The sequence below is a fragment of the Puma concolor genome, chromosome B3 (assembly GCF_028749965.1).
Source record: "Puma concolor isolate L17-30 chromosome B3, mPumCon1.1.hap2, whole genome shotgun sequence".
Lineage (NCBI taxonomy): Eukaryota > Metazoa > Chordata > Mammalia > Carnivora > Felidae > Puma > Puma concolor.
Window position 1 is genome coordinate 142,539,263 of NC_141672.1, and position 16,699 is coordinate 142,555,961.

Genomic DNA, 16,699 nt, shown 5'->3' on the forward strand with positions numbered 1-16,699 from the left:
CTACCTGCTCCTGGACACTTGGCTTGTGTGTCTCAGGATGGTTTGAATCTTTTCAAAAAAAAATTAAAATTCTCAGCCAGGCAAGCCAATTCCAGTGAATGGCCACACAGTAAAACGTGACAAGGGCCCCTTTCACAGGCCCCGACTGCACCGAGCCGGCCAGGCGACCAGAGGCAGCTCTTGATGAATCAGCTTGTGTTAGAAGGTCAGTGACTCGAAGCCCCTGGGAGTCTGACTGCACAGTGACCCGTGCATTTATGATGGTGGTGCAAGGAAAGCCTATGTTGTCTTGGATGACAAGACCCCCGCGATGATAGGTTGATTGATGGATTGATTGATTTTGAGTAACCCAGTCATATATTTCTTGGTAATTTGGGTCCACACAAGAACTTATTTTTACATTATTATAATTGTAATATGTGATTTTGTCTTTTTAATGTTTAGACTCACTTTTCCATGTTACCATGGTAGGGTTAATAATTACCTTTTTATTTTGTTTTTAATTCTTTTTTTTTTTTTTTATTTAAAAAAAAATTTTTTTTTTCAACGTTTATTTATTTTTGGGACAGAGAGAGAGCATGAACGGGGGAGGGGCAGAGAGAGAGGGAGACACAGAATCGGAAACAGGCTCCAGGCTCTGAGCCATCAGCCCAGAGCCTGACGCGGGGCTTGAACTCACGGACCGCGAGATCGTGACCTGGCTGAAGTCGGACGCTTAACCGACTGCGCCACCCAGGCGCCCCCCTTTAATTCTTTTTTAAACGTCTATTCATTTTTGAGAGACAGAGCATGAGAGGGGGAGGGGCAGAGAGAGAGAGAGAAGGAGACACAGAATCTGAAGCGGGCTCTAGGCTCTGAGCTGTCAGCATAGAGCCTGATACGGGGCTTGAACCCACAAACCGCAAGATCATGACCTGAGCCAATAACCCACTGAGCCACCCAGGCGCCCCTTTGTTTTTAAAACCCTGTTATCAAGGTGTCATTGACATGTAAAAAGCTGTAAATATTTAATGTATACGACTCAAACTGGGGGCAAATATATGCCATGAAGTCATCATCACTATCAAGGCCATGTACATATATATCACCTCCGAAAGTTTCTTCCCACCCTCCTTATTATAACTATTATTACTGCGTGTGTGTGTGTGTGTGTGTGCATGTATGTGGCAAGAAAACTCTCCCCAACCCCATGACTGCTGATTTTAAGTTGTTCATTCAACCAAAATCTACGGTGTCCACATCGTGCCAGGGACTGTTTGAGGCCCAGAAACCCAGTGGTGAGTGCAGAGGCCAGACCCTTGTTCTCACGGAGCTCCCCTCAAGCTGGGGAGCCAGACAGCAAGCCCATAAACTCGTTCAATACCCTAACGAGGTAACTTTGAGCAGCGATGAGCACAATGAAGAAGATAAAACAGGGTCGCAGGATGGAGCAGCGGATGCTACTTTTAAGAAGATCCTTCTACTCAAGTGACATGTCACTTGCGAACTGAGGGACAAGAGATGGCCATGCCCCAGACAGAGGGAAGAAGCACAAAAGACCTTGAGGGGGGGACAAGGTGGCCATGAGGAGACTGTGTGCTTCAGGGTCGTAGGATCCGGGAGGGTAAGAGTGTCCTGGGGACAGCGAGCACTTGAGATGGCAGGTCACAGGAAGTGCGGGAGCCAGTGTGTGGCTGGATGGTCACCAGCGAAGGCGGTGACCGTGCAGCCACCCTACCAGCCAGCAATTCCACTCCTAGGTCTTCTCTCAACAGATATGAGGGCATACTCTACAAGACTTATGCAAGAAGGTTCACAGCAGCTTTTTAAATTTTTTTTTAACATTTATTTTTTTTAAATTTTTTTTCAACGTTTATTTATTTTTGGGACAGAGAGAGACAGAGCATGAACGGGGGAGGGGCAGAGAGAGAGGGAGACACAGAATCGGAAACAGGCTCCAGGCTCTGAGCCATCAGCCCAGAGCCCGACGCGGGGCTCAAACTCACGGACCGCGAGATCGTGACCTGGCTGAAGTCGGACGCCCAACCGACTGCGCCACCCAGGCGCCCCAACATTTATTTATTTTTGAGACAGAGAGAGAGCATGAACAGGGGAGGGTCAGAGAAAGAGGGAGACACAGAATCTGAAACAGGCTCCAGGCTCTGAGCTGTCAGCACAGAGCCTAATGTGGGGCTCAAACCCACGGACTGTAAGATCATGACCTGAGCCAAAGTCGGACGCTTAACCGACTGAGCCACCCAGGTGCCCCTCACAGCAGCTTTTTAAAAAAAAGTTAAGTCATTTATTTATTTATTTTAAAGTTTATCTATTTTTGAGAGAGAGAGAGAGGGAGAGAGGGAATCCCGAGCAGGGTCCGTGCTGTCAGCGCAGAGCCTGACGCGGGGCTCAAACTCACTCACCGGGGAGATCATGAGCTGAGCTGGCCGGGTAACCAACTGAGCCATCCAGACACCGCTATAGCACCCCCATTTTTCATGAGGATCAAATGCTGAAGCCAGCCAATACAGCCATCAACAGGAAGCCAGCTAACCAGATGGTGGCAGGCTCAGACATAGACTATGACTCAACGATACAAGAGAATGAAGTGTGCGCGCACACACACACACACGTGCGCGCACAACCCGCATGCATCTCAAAAACTTACGCTGAGCGCAAGCCAGCACCCAAGAGTATACACTGTAGGATTCCAGAGCAGGCGAGGCTAATCTGGGGGGAAAATCAGAACAGCGTCCCCTCTTGGGGAGGGAGCATGGACTGATTCAGCAAAGGCATGAGGAAGCTTTCTGGGGCGATGCTATCCCTCCAAATTGTCACGGAGGTTGGCAACACATAGGTTTTCACATCTCCCAAAACTCACTGATGGGTACTCTCCAGACTTGGGCCTGTCACTGTATATAAATTTTACCTCGGGGACACCTGGGTGGCTCAGTTGGTTAAGCGTCTGACTCTCGATTTCAGCTCAGGTCACAATCTCACGGTTTGGGAGTTCGAGCCTTGCATCAGGCTCTGCATTGACACTGCGAAGCCTGCTTGGGATTCTCTCTCTCTCTCTCTCTCTCTCTCTCTCTCTCTCTCCCTCTCTCTGCCCCTCCCCCACTTGTGTGCACCTGCACTCTGTCTTTCAAAATAAATAAACTTAAAAAAAATTAAATTTGGGGGCACCTGGGTGGCTCAGCGGGCTGAGCATCTGACTTTGGTTTAGGTCATGATCTCATGGCTCGTCAGTTCAAGCCCCACATCAGGCTCCATGCTGACAGCTCGGAGCCTGGAGACTGCTTCGGATTCTGTGTCTCCCTCTCTCTCTCTCTCTCTGCCCCTCTCCCACTCACGCTCGCACGTGCTCGCTCGCTCTCTCTCAAAAATAAATAAAGCTTTAAAAATTAAAAAAAAAAATTGGGGTGCCTGGGTGGCTCAGTCGGTTAAGCGTCCGACTTCGGCTCAGGTCACGATCTCGCGGTATGTGAGTTCGAGCCCCGCGTCAGGCTCTGTGCTGACTGCTCAGAGCCTGGAGCCTGTTTCAGATTCTGTGTCTCCCTCTCTCTCTGACCCTCCCCCGTTCATGCTCTGTCTCTGTCTCAAAAATAAATAAACATTAAAAAAAAAATTTAAAAAAAACCTAAAATTTACCTCAGAGAATAGAAAAGAACCAGAAACAAATACTGAGCTCTGGAATGCTGAAGGTTTTAGGGCTGGAGTGCACTGATGTTTCAAGTCCATAAAAAAAGATATGCGATGGCGAGTCTGCGTGGTGGGTGGATGGGTGTTCATGTATAATTTTTTCAAGTTAGAAAAATTTCACTCCCCGTATTAACCCCCAATACACACATTTTGAACAAAAATCTTATGTATCTGGGTTAGACTGATGACAATAAGAGACAGTGTATCTCTAAACTCTTTCTGTGTTTTGTTTTAACAAAGTCCATCATACAGAAGCCAGTCTCAAAGAAGTATGGTAGGGATGGGCCAAGAAATGTTGTAAAAAATTTCATCAAGCTCAGGGTATTTATTTTTTTAACTTTTATCCAAAGCGAGGTAAATGATGAAGTTAAAAAAAAAAATCATCTTCAGGGCTAATTCCGTCACCATTTTCAACAACCATCCTGACAAATTCTAGTTAAATAATCTTTCAGTGAAAAAAAATGGACTCTGGACCCAGGATTTTTTTGTGCATGGAGTTTTTTTTTGGATGGAAAATAAATTCCATTCAAATTCAAGATTCCATTCCATTCAAATTTATTCAAAATTCAAAGTGTTTCATCTTTCTGTAAACTGATAACTTTTTACAAATGTGCAGCATTAAGATAGACATATACTACCTTGTTGGTAACTGTTTTAAATTATGGAATATATGTTTTTTTAAAGATGTTATCTTTAATCTCTACACCCAACGTGGAGCTCGAAGATTGCAGCCCTGAGATCACGAGTTGTGTGTCCTACCAACTGAGCTGGTCAGGCGCCCCAAATTATGGAACGCATTATAACCATCTGCAGAAATTCGATTTTTTCCAAATTTCTAATTTTTTGTTTTTGTCCTTTGATCTTATTTGATATTAGAAAGCATGGTGATATAGAAACAACCTTAGTGTCCACTGATGGATGAATGGATAAAGACATTTATATGCATATATATACATCCACACACACACAGGGATATGACTCGGCTCCCCAAAAGAAGGAGACCCTGCCATTTGCAACAACATGGATGAACTTGGAGGACACTATGCTAAATGCAGTAAGCCAGACACAGAAAAAAAAATCTGCATGATGTCACTAATATGTGCAATCTTAAAAAAATCAAATTCATAGGGGTGCCTGGGTGGCTCAGTCAGTTGAGCGTCTGACTCTTCGCTTTGGCTCAGGTCATGATCTCATGGTCTGTGGGTTCAAGCCCCGTGATGGGCTCTGTGCTGACAGTGTGGTGCCTGCTTGGGATTTTCCCCTTCTCTCTGCCCTGCCCCTGCTCTCTTTTTTCTTTCAAAAATAAATAAATAAACATTAAAAAAATAAAATTCAGGGCACCTGGGTGGCTCAGTCAGTTAAGTGTCCAGCTTTGGCTCAGGTCATGGTCTCATGGTTCATGATTGAACCCTGCATCGTGCTCTGTGCTCACAGCTCAGAGCGTGGAGCCTGCTTCAGATTTTGTGACTCCCTCTCTCTGACCCTACCCCGCTCATGCTCTGTCTCTCTCAAAAATAAATAAACATTGGGGCGCCTGGGTGGCGCAGTCGGTTAAGCGTCCGACTTCAGCTCAGGTCAAGATCTCGCGATCCGTGAGTTCGAGCCCCGCGTCAGGCTCTGGGCTGATGGCTCAGAGCCTGGAGCCTGTTTCCGATTCTGTGTCTCCCTCTCTCTCTGCCCCTCCCCCGTTCATGCTCTGTCTCTCTCTGTCCCAAAAATAAATAAACGTTGAAAAAAAAAATTAAAATAAATAAATAAATAAATAAACATTTAAAAAATTAAAAAAAAAATCAAATTCCTAGAAGCAGAAAGTAGCACAGTGGTTACCAGGGGCAGGTGATGGGGGTAGTGGGGAGATGTTGGTCAAAGGGTATAACACTGCAGTTATGCAGAATGAATAGTTCTACAGATCTAATGTACAACATGATGACTAAGTTAAGACTGAATTGAATCCTGGAAATTTGCTAAGAGTAGATTTCAGGTGCTCTCACCACACCCATGCACACACACACACACACACGCGCGTAACTGAGACATGATATAGTAGTTTGATCATAGTAATTGTGTCACTATATATATGGCAGGTGATCATGTTGTACCCCTTATATATATACAATTTTTATTTATTATTTTTTTAATGTTTATTTTTGAGACAGCGACAGAGACAGTGCACGAGTGGGGGAGGGCAGAGAGAGAGGGAGAATCCGAAGCAGGCTCCAGGCTCCGAGCTGTCAGCACAGAGCCCGACACGGGGCTCGAACTCACAGACCATGACATCACGATCTGAGCCAAAGCCGGATGCACAACTGATTGAGCCACCCAGGTGCCCCTTTATTTCTTTTTTTAAAAAAGCAGTGAGTACTAAGCCTGGAAAAGTGAGTTAGTCCCAAATTATAGGGGATCTTAACTGTCACATGGAGAAACTTGAATGTTATGTTTTTTGCAAATGTTTGAGATTTCTGAGAAGGTTAATGACATGGTTTAAAAAATAAAGTTTCAGGAAGATTCATGTGACATATGTGCACAGCATGCCTAATGTAGTAAAAACGATTTAACATGAAAAACATTTTAATAAAAAGCATGGCACACACATACTTTTCTGACACGAAGTCCTCAGGTCCTCGAAATACTGAGCATATTGGAGAAATACGCAAATCTGCTTGTCCAATTGACAGATTTAAAAAGTTGGGGAAGGGGCGCCTGGGTGGCTCAGTCGGTTAAGCGTCCGACTTCAGCTCAGGTTACGATCGCACGGTCCGTGAGTTCGAGCCCCGCGTCAGGCTCTGGGCTGATGGCTCAGAGCCTGAAGCCTGCTTCCAATTCTGTGTCTCCCTCTCTCTCTGCCCCTCCCCCATTCATGCTCTGTCTCTCTCTGTCTCAAAAATAAATAAACGTTAAAAAAAAAAGTTGGGGAAAACGTATCTTGCAGAAATCTCAGTCGTTTGAATATTTCCGCAGGACCTTCTGCCTAGTAACCGTTTTGCTCTATATGTGATAGTAGTTGTCTACACCTACCCCCCTTCCTCTCACATAATAAAGACAAGAATTTTCAGCTTCATGTGTTGGCCTTTCTGTAATTCATACTTTTCTCTCTCTTCACTAAGCCTGTCTAGTGTTGCCATTTTTTTTTTTTTTTTTTTGGCAAGATGTTCTCCACGAAGGGAAGCAGTGCATTGATTCACATTCTGGCTCGGTCTCCTTAATCGGGATAATTACTTTTCCTATCCCGGCAGCTGTTCCATCAAACACGCTCCCACACAAAACACAACTCCAAGCCGCATTTGCTGACTCTGGTCATTCTCTTGGATCTTGTGACAATGTCCAGTCACTATAAAAGTTTCTAAATGTCTACTCTGATTCTCTGTCCTCATCTCACTGTGGACCAGGAACAGTCTGCCACCAGCACGAATCTGCAAGCCCCACCTGGACTGACGTTGCACAGAGCCCACCCTGGGAAGTACGTGACGGGAGACCCACAGTAGGGTGTACGGTAGAGAAACGAACTGAAGCTTGAAGGGTCCCGCAGCCCAGGGATGCTCTGAGGCTGCCGTCCAGGAAGGAGGCAATCTGGGGAGAAGAAATGCTCAGAGAGGCTACCAAATATTTCCCCAAACACTTCTCCTGGCACTAAGGGATGGCCAGCCCAGACAGAAGCCTAAATCCGTGCTCCTTGACCTACTCTGTCTGGTTCGGCAACATTAGGAAACTCTGCTCGTTCGGGACTTCTGAGAGGGTCCCTTGGAAGCTCCTCACCTTTTGTTGTTCTCAAAATCTCTTTGAGAATATGACTGTGAACGCTCATTTCAGAAATATGCATGCACATCCCCCCCCCCCAAAATATTGCATTCAGTAGCAGGGCCTTTATAGATCTCCTATAATCCACCCCAGGACTTTCAAGGGGCCCTAGGAAGCTTGCCTTGGAGGAATAAGTCAGCTGGTCCGCACACTACCTGTACTACCTTCCCCTCCGCTGTGGGTAAACAGAGTCCTGGGCTCACACTCAGGGCTCCCCCTTGTGGTGCCCCCCGAGTGCCAGAGGCCTCCAAGCAGGCAGGAGAGTCCTCATGAGGACGGGCAAGGAGTCTGAATCCTATTGATGACACCTCACAACCATCGTCATGGTCCTGCCTTCCTTACGTGACTCAGGTGGTTTTGGGAACCCCATCGTGCGACCCTCCAGGAAGTAACTACTGGAACCTTTGGGGAAGGCGGATTGCTGTTCTATTCTTCAACATTTGGATTAAAACACTTCCCAGAGAGGTGGCTGTGGTCTGCCGTATGCATCCTGAGGAAACGGGGGGGTTACTTTCTGAGCCAGGGCTCTGCTGGGGGCCACCAGGAGAAGGAAAGGGCCAGGGAGAACTGAGCAAGAGAGAGAGAGAGAGAGAGAGAGAGGGAAAGATCAAGGTGCGGAATCTGGCAAGGACAGGCCATTCGCAGCCTGTGGGCTACATTAAGCATTTGGGACTTGGTGGGAGCCACTGTTGAGTTGTAATCAGGGCAGCAACGCTCACTTACAGAGAAGCCTTGGGGATTTTATCCCCTCATTGGCAGATATCCAATGAGGGGTGTTCCAAAAAGCAAGAGGGGGATCCTGAGCTCAAACACTAAACACTCATCTACGGCGGCCACATCGCGTATCTGTTATCAGTAAGTACAATGTGACAGACAAGAGTCACCCATTTCAACTTTACAGTGACTATGACGTAGGGGAGATGAGGGTGTTCTGAGAGAGAGTTAGCGTGTGTGTGTGTGTGTGTGTGTGTGTGTGTGTGTGTGTGTGTGTGTCCTAGCAACAGAGGAAGTTACCTCGGGTTACCTCGGCCACCCGTGGGAGATCATCTGTGATGCAATGTATAGAGGAGGCATGTTGGGTCCCCCGAAAGCACTCAGGTTACTCAGGGAGCTGGCAGTGGCTCCAGAGCCCTACTTCCTGGAAAGGCAGCGTTTCAAAACTCAGAAAGGAAAGGTTGTGGAGCCCCGGTGCAGGAGTCCCCACAAGAGGGAAGCGTCAATTCCCAGAGCTCACAGTCAGCCCCACCCAGAGAAGGGCTGCTTGTCTTTATTCTGCCCAAATTGATTTCATGAACCCCGGCTCACGGGTCACAACCTTCAGCATTCGAAGATACGGGCTGTGTCCTGCCCCCATCCTTTTGGGACGGATGCAACAATCCGCTCAGGAGGACACAACCATCTAATAGCAGAGTTGGGACCTGGAACCAGGGCCTCCAGCATCCAGCCCCACTGATCCTTCCGCTTTGGCACCTCTAGGAGCTCTGGAAAAGACTTTCCACTTTCCACTCTCCCAGGGAGCTGACGTCCCAGCACATGTCGGGAAGGGGTCCCTGCACAAATCTGGACTAAAAAAAGCCATCACGTCCCAACCACAGGTGCACAGACAAAGCACCCTCAACCCCTCTGTGGGTACAATGGGCAGAGGAGACCCTCGGGGATCCGGGAAGCACCAGGCATCCAGCTCAACCCAGGGCAACGTGATGCAAGATGAGGTGGTCCCCAAGTGACAAGGGCATTTGCAGCCTCCTTAGAGGTGCACGGACATCTTACTGGGTAATAAGGTCTGGCATGTGCATGGTAGAGAATTCACACCAGAGGGAAGGTCCCCTTGGAAAGCCGTGGCGTGTCTGACGTGCCATATGCCCATGGACACGTCCTTCGACAGTGAGATGCCACCCCCACCTTCTCACCGATAGCCCCAAGTTTCAATCCTTTGCCTCACTGTGAAGGGCCCCCAGAACACCCCCATGCCCTTGGGCTATCCCTCGCGGGCATGACAGAGCCAGCCTGGCCTCCAGGACAAAGTGTGGTGTGAAGGACTCATGCCAGGCCATTGAGCCAACAAACCTCCAATCTGAGGGCCGGAATAACAGCAATTATTTATGTATTCTTGGAAACCCTAAAATTTTCTTTCTTTTAGTCTGTACTAATTTTTTCCTCTGGGCTTCAGAACAGACTTGCAATTGTCAGCACAACAGTTGAACCTCCCTCCTTCTCCCCTCCCTTCTCCCAAAACACCACACACACACACACACACACACACACACACACACACACACACACACACACACACGAGAAACCCATGCAGGCAGGGTCCTCTGTGGATTTACAGACAGCCCACGATCCCAGGGAATCTGAGCCCTTCCTCTGTGACATCTAGTCAGTGTACGAGAACCCAGTCCCTGCCCCCCCCTCGCAAGACTCAGCAGGTGCATGAGTCACAGTTGGTGAAGGGTGGTGTTGGGGACAGGACTGGTGAAAAGGCTCCTCTTCAAACAGCTCGAACCCCTGGAGAAGTGGCCCAGCAAGGTTAGCCACAGTCACTTTGCCCACAGTGGATCCAAACCAGGAGCCCCTTGATCTCTGCAGCCAGTAGGCGGCGCCCTTGTGTCTCGTACCCAGTTTGGCAGAGACAGAAGCTCCCACCTCACCTGAGCCTTGCCACTGACATGCCTCTCCCATAGTGGCCCCTGATGGCCAGTGAGTAGCTGCCACTTAGAGCCAACTGCTCCAGGAGAAGCACCCTGCATGCCCCTCCGTCGCTAACCAGACAAGCGAGGGCTCGTCGTCACGTCGCCGCCCGGATTGTACTTGGGGTCTCCGGTGACATCACTTCCTCAACCCTCACTCACCCATTTTCCAGTAAGTGTGCCCAGAGCACCAGAGCTAACTGAAACAAGACGTGGGCTTACATGTTAAAGTAGCCTTCAGTGGGGAGGCCAGGGCTGCTTCTGGAAAATGTTAACGCTTTCCTGTTGGATGCCAAGCCCTCTTGGAACTAAGCTTCAAACGAAACCTCATCTGTAAAATGAGGGGGTTGGACGATCCCAGGGAGCCATTCTGACTCTGACAGTTTATGCCTACTATGAAAAGAAAACCCAATAGAGCCCTGGGCGGGGGAGCCGGGGCGACTTCTGGTCGGCGTGGGATTGTCACAAACAAAGTGGTTGTGAATCAGTTTTTATTTTAGGCCTTGCAGCTGATAGATTAATTTCTTTTTTATGGGCCACACTCTGCATAATTCCAAGAAACTCACTCCATCAGAGGCTCCAGTGACATCATCAACCACCAGATAGGAGGCCCCGATGTTCAAACCTCAGGCTGAGGGGCTGTTCGAAGACTTGGCTCCGGGTGAAAAGAGGCTGTTTTGGTTACCCGATGGAGTTGCCATGGAGACCACGTTTCTCCCCCTCCATCCACCTTCCGGAAGTCAGATCATCAGAGGGTTTCCCACCTACCCATCCCCAGACTTGAATTTAATGGGTCCAATCTTGGGTCAGGCAAATCCATCATCCTTGAAGGGATCTTGAAGACAGATGGACAAAAGCTCTGTTTTCTGGACAGCTGGGCAAATCGAATTTGGCCATATAATTTTGGCTTGGAGGTTTATTGCTTATTTGTTTGTTTGTTTAATTATTTAATGATTTTTCATGGAATTTCTCCATTTGGGTACAGTCTTCCTGAGACCTCCTAAGCTATTTATTTGGAAAAGAAAAAGTCTTTTTTTTTTTTTTTTTTTTTTTTTTGTAAAGACAGAGAAGAGAGCGGTTTATAGTCATTTCAGCTGGAAGGCCAAAACCGCCGAATACAGAAATGTGTTTCGAGGACACCAGCCAGGAATGAGATGAACCACAACCAGGACCAGAGGGCAGTTTCTAAATCGACAAAGCAAGGAGCTTTCTCTGTACTCCGGTGCTAAATTCTCTACAATCCTGGGATCTCCACCCTGAAAGAGACCTCACGAGCCACCTAGCACAACCCCCCGATCTATGGCAGGCAATCTGCTTTCCTTCATCCTTGGCTGATGGCATCCATTCTCCACCTTACTGGGCAGTCAATTCTGTGTTCTTCTACTTCGGATGAGAAAAATCTTCTGAAGTTCTTACATGGAGCCGAAAACGGCCTCCCTGTAACCAACTTTACATCCCAGGGGCAGGTCTGTTTTCAGGAGGCCCACTGCAGGGGAAAAACTACAAACTCTCGTCCAAGTTGGCTTGGACAATACCCTTAGTAACAACCCTTCAAGTATTCTCAGCAGCTATGATGTTTCCCTCCCTTCTGGCTTGTTCCTCCAGTTCTTTTAATGACTCTTCACTTCATGGTCATTTCCAGACACTTCACCATCCTGGCCACTTGCCTCTGGATGCTTTCCAAGTTGTCAGCATCCCCTCTGCACTGGGGCTGGGGCCTGGATGTGGTGCTTCCTGATTTTGTGTTGACGGCTGATGAATGTAGGGACAAGCCCTGATGGATGAAGTTACAAGGCCACATGCAGACATCACACCAGAAACTGGCCACGGGACACATCCTGTCCTGTCATCAGGATAATCCTCGATCGGCTGGCAACACGATGGCACGTTGTCTACCATGAGAACTACATGCCGCGTAGCCTTGAATGTGTCTCTGGAGGATCAAAGTATGGTTGGAAGTGACTGGCTTTTTCATTCAGTGAATACTTAGCGTTTATCTGCTAAGAGCTTATATTACCGGTCATGGAAATGAGGCTTTGGAGCTGTGACAATAAATGGCACAGTCTCTACCCTCAAGGAGATTAAATAATCTACAAAAGCCTAATTGGCCCAGATGGGCCAGCTCTAAGCAACTTCGGAAGAACACTGTTTGTGACGAAAAATATATATGTATAGTCATAGATGATTGGACATGGAAGGAGCCTCAGGAAGCTTGGATTCATATCCTCTGTTTGGAGATGTACCAACTGAGCCTCAGAACCTGTTCATCCACCTCGCCATCCATCCACCCATTCACTCAACAGAGGTATTTACTGAACGGCCACCATATGCAAGGTCACATGTTTGCACGGAGTCCAGTGCAAATGGCAATAGCAGATAAGAGGTAGTAAGTGACATCGCTGGTGCATGGGATACGAGCTCCAGCTGAATGATCTGAGAAAATCCACCTGGTTGGATCAGAGGCAGGATCAGAAAGCAGATCTTCTGACACCTGGCACTGGGCTTTTCCCAACGCACCGTGATACCGCTTGTTAATGACTAGATGGTACATGACAGAGCATATGCTCTATTTGGGGGAACTCTGTCCTGATGGAATCCTATGTGGACATCGCAGGCAGTATTTCTGTAACTGGTGAATGTGCCGGCTGTACAGAAATAATGTTTCACCTCTGCAAAGCACGATGCAGAAGCCAGAGGCATTCCTGTCTGTCTTCCAGGAGCACAGACAATCCGTCCTTAGCTCTTGCCAAAGGTCTACTAAAATTTTCTCCCAGGAGCCACCAAAGAGAAAATCCAACTTGCTTTCCTGCTCTTTGAGCTCCACGAGATTGGATGTTATTGATTTTCTTAAAACGTTCTCCTTCCTTGGTTCCCGGGGTGCATCTCTCTCCGCCACCCCCTTGCCAACTATTGCCGATTGGTCCCTCAACCATGAACATCTTCAGGAATATCACCTTACACACTGCGGCTGCTCAATAAATAACTTGTTGGGCGTGTCTGGGGGGCTCAGGTGGTTAAGCTCAGGTCTTGATCAGGTCAGCTGAGGACTTCAGCTCAGGTCATGATCTCACGGTTCATGGGTTCAGGCCCTGTATCGGGCTCTGCACTGACAGCCTGGAGTCTGCTTTGGATTCTGTGTCTCCCTCTCTGACTCTCTGCCCCTCCCCTGCTTGTGTGCGCACGTGCGCACTCTCTCTCTCTCTCTCAAAAATAAATACATAAGCATTTAAAATAAATAAATAAATAAATAAATAAATAAATAAATAAATAGTTGAGTGGATGAGTGGATGGGTGGCTAGGTGGATGAAAGACAAGTCCCGCAGCTCAGTTTGCCCATCTGTAAACCAGAGGGTATGAATTCGAGCTTCCTTCATGGTCTTCTCACCTCAGTGTCTCCCCTTGAGGACCCACCCATTCACAGAACCTCTGCTGTCACCTCTATGTCCGAAATTTCCAAATCGACAAGGGCCCCTTATTCCACTTGGCTCTGCTTCCCTTGCTCCAAACTCAGTAGGTCTCGAATCATGTCACCCTTTCCAGACCCTACTCTCCTCCACGCCAAACCTGCGTGTCCTTTCCACAACCCCAACCAGCATCCATTCTCTAAGTCCATGGGGCTCAAAACACTGAGATAAAGTTTTGCTTTCCCCTCTCATTGTAGATCTTAGACATCTACAGAACATCATTAGGGATTCCTTCCTTAGACTTGTTTAATTTTATCCATCCATCTATCCATGAATCCATCCTTCATCCTTCAAGAACACTCCAGCCTACTCTGGGATGACTAGGTCAAGTTCTGGGGAAGCCAGAGCCCTGTTCCCCAAGCCCCGGGGTGATGTCACATCTCGCTACGACTGCTGGCATACTCATCCACCAGGTGTCTAGGCTCGGCCCAACCTGGGTGGTCCTGGCCTCTCAAAGGCCCTCACCTTCCTTTCACCCTTGAGTACAAGATCAAGCCCAAGAGCATGTGCCAGGCCACCCTACCCACAGAGGTGATTTCCCGACAGCAAATGGCCCTCTTGCTCCTCTGTGAGGGAGGCCTCTCTCTCCTGAGATTGGGCCATAACCTGAAATCAGACCTTACTATAGGATAGGCAGTTGGGAGCAAAGGGTTCCCCAGGGCTGAGCAGGGCCCCTTCCAATGCAGCCCAGCCCCAATGCCTTCCCTCCTCTGCTTCCTCTCTCCACTACCCACCTCTGTTCCAAATGCCAGCATTGAGCCCTCCTCTATGGCTCTTTTCCAAGAGGAGAAGGGATGAGGAGGGCTGTATATTAGCCAAACATCCTTAACCTCCCCAGGAGCATGGATGCAAATGGCCAGGGGAAAACCCCTTTCAAGCCTGTTGGGGCACATGGAGCTGCCATGTGCTCCCAGCTGCTCGTGACCCTCCCGGCGCTCACGTAAAGATTTTCCATCTGATCCCAGTTACATGTGCATCCAGATTCCAAGGCTTACAGAAAATCGGAGCTGAGAGGGCCCTCGGACACCAACCGATGTAATCCTCTGCCGTGCAGATGAGAAAACCACAGCTTGGTGAATTCCCGAGGTCACTTAGTGAGGCAGGGACAGGACTGGAACTAGAAGGCAGAGGGCCGGCCCAGTGGGCAGGATGGTGACAATGAGCTACCCATGGTAGCTGGGGGCTCTAGTTTCTGCCCCTCAAATTTGGGGTCACACAGGTTTGGCTAGTGGAGCCAGGCAGACAGTGTGAATACAGAATAGTAGAGAACCGGGTGGGGGCCCTGAGCAGAGGTGGGGAGCGTGTCCAGTGACAGGCAGCCCATGCTTGACCTGAGAGCCTGGCACAACGGGAGAGGCCAGGAACAGCCCAGCAAGGACTTGAACTTCATGTTCCCTACCAAGGGCCCGGTCATCTGGGGAGCCAGCCAATTTGGAGGAAGGACCCCCTTCCTGGCCTCTCTGCCTACTGGCAGGATGCCTGGCCAGGACGCAGCCCCTACCACCCAATGTTCCCACCATTGCCAGAGACACAGGCACCCTGCCCGCTCACCTCACCCCTCGTGTCCAGACATGCTCAAGATGTAGGCTCTCTCTGCCAAGGGCCCTCAGGTCCAGAAAATCTAGGTCCGTGTTCAGGGACTGAGGCTCTCAGTGTACTAAAAAACAGAGAAATGCCAGAACAGGGTTACAAAAATCGAGGTGTGTTCAAAACATTTCCTGTGAACAAATTAATACTCTACACACACGCACACTCCCCAAATATAATGCAACATGGCTGTGCTATTCACAAAATCATCACAGAAGTGAGTTATATGCAAATTCAGAACATGCATTTGAAGCTGTATGGTGAAGGTCTCCTTCAGCCAATCTCTGGGGCTGGGTGTGAAACCTCCCTCCAAGGTAACATCTCAGGTAGAAATGTGAAGTCCTTCCAGAATGTGGGACAAGGACCAAACAGCTCTCTGGAGTCCCAGCGCCACCCCCTCGGTCGGCTCCGCCTCTGAGAAGCACAGCCCTGGGTGGGGGGGTTCCACCTCCAGGCGAAGAGGGGTGCCTCCCAGCCCCCACACACACACCCAGCCCCGAGCCCCTACCTCAGACAGAGAGAGGGAAAGCAGGCAGCCCCCAGGGACAACGCAGGAGTGGAGGGCTGCCGTGGGCAGTCAGCCCTGACTGAATGGGGCCTTTTTTCTGTCACACCACCCAGGAGGGGGACGTAATCCCTCCCCAGCCACACAGAGCCTTCTCAATCCTGGTGGCACAGTGCACCGTTCACACAGCTCAGGAAACAAAATAAATATATTCTCCCTCAAAGACCCCACAATGGGGCTTTTTCATGGCAGAGAACCAAGAACAGCCCCCTCCCCTCCACATGGCTGAGGGGCTGTCCTCCTGAGCCCTTGCCCAACCCTTCCCGAGACTCAGGGGCCACCTGCCCTGGTCACGGCCCGGTATGGACAGTGGCCCTGTGGGTAGGTGTCGAGCAGAGCCCGTAAGTGTCTGCAGAAAGGACGGAGGCAAGAGAGGAACCTAACATTTACCGGTTTCCTACTGTGTGTCACAGAGACGCAGGGAGGACACTCTTTCTTGATGGATTAAAGCACCAGCAGATTACGTTCCTCAGGACTGAAGACGTGGGCACTTACTTAGGGCTACTCTTGAGACTCTCGGTGGGCCATGCAAAGCTCCAGCCATGGTGAAGGGGGGGCCTTTATCACACCAAGCCCAGAACTGTCCTGTGTCCTTATGTCTTTAGGGAGGCTTACTTTCAGGGGGATGTCAACCAGCCCTGGGAAGACTTCCCCTGTAATCTGCCCTATTCCCTGGCCACAGCCAAACCAAATCAACACGCCTACCTCCGCTCTCTGACACACCCACCCGCCAAGCCCCTCTTTCTGGAACTCCCTCTTTTCTTCCTACTTTCCTTTCTCTAAGATCATGGGAAGCCATGATAATAAACAGATAATACCCAGCCAGTGTTTACTCTGGCCCAAACACCTCTGAACTCAAGCATCACCTCTTACAGGAAGCCTTCCCTGACTTCACCTAGCTTTTCAACCATCTGTCCAAG

General features: G+C 49.0%; 1 long non-coding RNA gene across 2 annotated transcripts in view; it reads right to left on the bottom strand.

The window, feature by feature from the left end:
• LOC147580445 (uncharacterized) overlaps positions 1-16,699 on the bottom strand; it is a 138,528-nt gene that overhangs the window by 23,265 nt on the left and 98,564 nt on the right. For both annotated transcript variants that reach the window (XR_015252937.1, XR_015252938.1), the window contains exon 2: positions 15,179-15,284. This is a non-coding gene — a long non-coding RNA (uncharacterized LOC147580445). The remainder of the gene's footprint in view (positions 1-15,178; positions 15,285-16,699) is intronic.